The 4,370-nt window shown below is 46.8% G+C and overlaps 1 pseudogene; it reads right to left on the minus strand.

The window, feature by feature from the left end:
* Nucleotides 1-222: 222 nt before the first annotated feature.
* LOC108521544 (keratin, type II cuticular Hb1-like) lies at nt 223-2,233 on the minus strand (annotated as a pseudogene).
* Nucleotides 2,234-4,370: the final 2,137 nt, after the last annotated feature.

Consider the following 4,370-nt stretch of genomic DNA (forward strand, 5'->3'; position numbering starts at 1 on the left):
GGTGATGCATTCTGGTTCCTCCACTATGGTGAGGATAATAAGACTGCCACTCTGACAAGTCTGGCATAAAGAATGATTCCACCCAAGACTTGTCATTTGGCTCCCTCTTTATAGCTGTGTAGCTGTAAATGAATGGAACCACTTCTCCCTTGGTATCTCCACCCTCAGAGCTAAAAAATTCTTCCCACTGGTAAACCTCAGAGTCTCCCTTCAGGGCCAGAATTACTCACAGATATTCACAGCATGGATGCCATCACACAGCCTGGTGAAGGAGAGAAAATGTTAGCATTAGCACTGGGCATTAATTCCTGACAATGACACCAGAGGCCATGTGGTCACCAGCTCTGAACTCAGTCAAGCAAGGGGTCACCCAAGCCTCTCCCAGAAGATGAGAGGAAGGAAGACCTGGGTCTAGCACCCTCAAAGTCCCAGCATCGTCCCAACCCTGTTCCAAAAGAACACAAGTGCCAGGCTCTCCCAGATCCCCCCGGGAAGGGGAGCCTGTAAAAATGCAGCAGGACACACAAGAATTCTCCAACTGTCCCAAAACTCCGTACCAGGCTGACTCCCCGACCCCACAGTCTCCCTAAGCCTCAGGTTTTTCATCTAATAGAAGAGACAAATATCTTCCTATTTGTCTTTCAGTGTGAGGCACCATTCCATCCTGGCCCCAACCAACGGTATCTTGAACCAGTTCCCACCAGCTCACAAGAGCTTGTTGTGCACATTTCTAGCCAATTCTACATGAAGTCAGAGCAACAGCCTGAAATCAGCCATGACAGAAGTATATACAACTCTGAAATCAGTGTTATAAATTAGGCCGTTGTTCATCTCAGAGAACAAGTTCTTGAACATTTACAGACAAACCATTGTCCCTAATAGATCATGCAAGGAGCCTATTGGAAATCGGCCTGTGGACCTCAACTAAGACGCCACTCCTTGGACTGCGCTCAATACTGGTAGAGGTCCTAAAAGGGTTCCAAGATGAAAACAGAAGTAGTAGTGAGGGCTGGATAAGTGATGGTGCTAAAAAGTGGGGCGGGTTTATGCAGATGAGCTCTGGGCCCAGCTGTGCAGGTTGCACCCACCTTTGCTCCTCACCATCTAGAAGATGGCAAGAAGAGGCAGCCTTCACATCGGGGCCCAGCTTGGAGTTCATCACCTCCTGGTACTCCCTGATCAGGCAGGCCATGTCCTGCTTGACCTTCTACAGGGTGCCCTCCAGCTTGGCCAGCTTGCAGCAGTCATCGCTAAGGGCCACCTCACCCTGCTACTCAAACTGGGTCACCGCCAGCTTGGAGTTCTGGGGGACCAGAAGAGAACAAGATAGGTTATGGTTTCTCTGTCCACTACCTGGATATGCCCAGTCTGCCATTCAGCTGGGAGCACCTCGGAAACTGGGCCTCTTGCCTTCATCACCTGGGACTCCCTGACTGACCACAACCAGGGATTCTGCATGGACAAAGGGACTGGAGAATGAATGCTGAGATCCAGGTAGGGCACACATAGGCTGGGTGACAAAGGTTAGGCCATCAGTCTCTCTGGCCTTGGGCACAGATGCTCCATACCTGGCACTTGGCATTCTCCACCTTGGCCATCAGCCTCTGGATCATGCGGTTCAGCTCCTTGATCTCCGCCTTGCTGTGGCCCACAGTCTCCCTGTACCTGATCACTGTGGCCTTCACCTCCCCGAACTGGGGGAAGCAGAGATGCTCATGAGACTCAGTGTGGGATATCCCATCCTTTAGGGATGATCGTGCAGGCTGTGCCTGTGCAGCTGCAGGCTCAGCCTGTGCAACCACACATGGCAGTCCTGCCCCGCCACTCCAACATGAGAGCTATTGGCCTACTATCCATAGGGATCAGAATCCCCAGACAAAATAAATCTATCTAATAGGTATCTCACATTCTGCCCTCCCAACTGCCACATCTAGCAGGCAGGTGCCACATCTGGCAGGCAACTGTGGTACCAAGACTCGGCCTCAGCCCAGCTGCGGGTGACAATGTTGTCATACTGTGCCTTGATCTCGGCAATGATGCAGTCCATGTTCAGGTTCTGGCTGTTGTCCAGCTTGACAGCCACAGAAGTGTCTGAGATGTGGGATTGGAGAATGGAGATCCCCTGCAGGAGGTGGGGGCAGTGACTTAAGTTGAGAACATAGCTGTAATTTGAACAAACAGTTGCATTAGGGATGTTGCTGAAGTTGACCAATAGGTGGACTTTGTAGGTCATGTAAAGATTTGAGTTTGACATGACAGATACAACACTCCATCAAGTTACTTTCAGAAGGTTGGGCGTGGTGGCCTGCTCCTATAATCTTATCACTCTGGGAGGCTGAGGCAGGCAGATCATCTGAAGTGAGGAGTTTGTGACCAGCATGGCCAACATGGTGAAATCCCGTCTATACCAAAAAAATACAAAAATTAGCCAGTGTGGTGGTGCATGCCAGTAATCCCAGCTACTTGGGGGGCTGAGGCATGAGAATTGCTTGAACCCGGGAGACAGAGGTTGCAGTGAGCCAAGATCACACCACTGCACTCCAGCCTGGATAATAGAGACTCTGTCTCAAAAAAAAAAAAAAAAAAGTTACTCTCAGAAGCTACTGATTGTGAAATTCGAATTACAACATTATCCTGCCAAGTGAATGAGGAAGGTGTAAGCAAGGAAAAATTTAAGGAAGGTAATAGTTGCATGGCGACTGAGAAGTCTTGATCCATGGTCTTGGGAAAGCTGTCCACATCTAGAATACTGTCTGCTTCTGGGAAGAAACTTCTCCTGTTGGCTTTATCTTAAGGTCTCCAATGGATGTGCAGTTCTAAGACTCTGAATGGGCCCTTTTGAGTTGTGAGATGTAAACCCAAAGTTCAAGGCCCTGACGTTTTGCTGAAGAGTGGGTGATAAGAAGAACTTGGTATGGTCCCCTCCAATGGGGCTCCATGGCAGTCTTTCTCAGATACAGTCTCCAGATAACCTGATCTCTGGGTTCTAGGTTGTGAAGGGTTTGATTGTCCTCGGTGGATAGATCTTGAAAAGCTTCCTTTACCTGGGGAAAATATACTTTGGCATAATGCATTAAAACCTTGCAGCATTTAGTTATGTCAGAGTTTAGGAGAGTAGAAAATAAATGAGGTTCTATTATTAGGGCATAGGCCTTCCAGTAACTATTTCATAAGGGATCAATCTACGATGTATTACAGCAGTGGTCCCTATTATGGAATTAGACTTCCAGACTCATTTGTTCTCACGACCTGTTTTACTTTAACCCCGTCATGTGATTCAAGAACCAAGACTAAAGAGTATATTACAAGACAAGTTTGTACCAAAAGCCCAAACAGATTTTCTTGCAAATTGACTTATGTGCCAGAGTACTACAGCACTTTTTTTTTTTTTTTCCTGAGATGGAGTCTTGCTCTGTCGCCCAGGCTGGAGTGCAGTGGCACAACCTCAGCTCACTGCAACCTCTGCCTCCCAGATTCCAGCGATTCTCCTGCCTCAGCTTCCTGAGTACCTGGGATTACAGGTGCGTGCCACCACACCTAGGTAATTTTTGTATTTTTAGTAGAGACAGGGTTTCACCATGTTGGTCAGGCTGGTCTCAAACTCCTGACCTCATGATCCGCCCGCCTCGGCCTCCCAAAGTGCTGAGATTACAGGCGTGAGCCACCGTGCCTGGCCAGCACTCTTTTAACCTATAATAACTCTACCTCAGATCCTTGGCCAGAAACTGCTAATTCCAACATTCCTAGTTGGAATTAGGAATACATTCGTAGTAATGTATTCATGAACAATAGAACTGAAAAAAGGGTCTTGTGTGCACTCATGGGGTATACTTTTTTTGCGGAGTTGTAGCCAACCTTACGCTTGGGCAACCCTCATGCCTTGAAGGATGGAAAATGATGGACCAACCTAGGTTAGGAATTATAATGATACCTTTGTTGCTCCATAATCAGTCAGAAACAGAACACTGGTCTGCTCTTTCTAAACTACATCATAGGTTAAAGAGAACATCCTCAGGAGACTTTAACCCTTCTGGATGAGCATGATATGTTAGATCCCTTTTTCCATAGCTTGGTGTAAACATGAATGATTTAAAATGTACCTCTTAAATCTTAGCAGATTCTACTGCAAAGGCTATGATTGCACAATAGACTTCAAATATTCTCGCTAAAGTTGTACTAGATAATAGAATTGCTCTAGATTACCCACAGGCTGAACAGAGAGAAGTCTGTGCAATTGCCAACACTTCTGGTTACATGGAACTATATATATTATTTTAGAAAATTGAGAGACTGACCAAAAGTAGAAGAATTGTTAAACTAAATTTGACCTGAAGAAGTCTCCCTTTGAGTTTTTACATGATGACCCGCAA

This window comes from Rhinopithecus bieti, unplaced genomic scaffold, assembly GCF_001698545.2.
Source record: "Rhinopithecus bieti isolate Rb0 unplaced genomic scaffold, ASM169854v2 scaffold_56806, whole genome shotgun sequence".
NCBI classification, from domain to species: domain Eukaryota; kingdom Metazoa; phylum Chordata; class Mammalia; order Primates; family Cercopithecidae; genus Rhinopithecus; species Rhinopithecus bieti.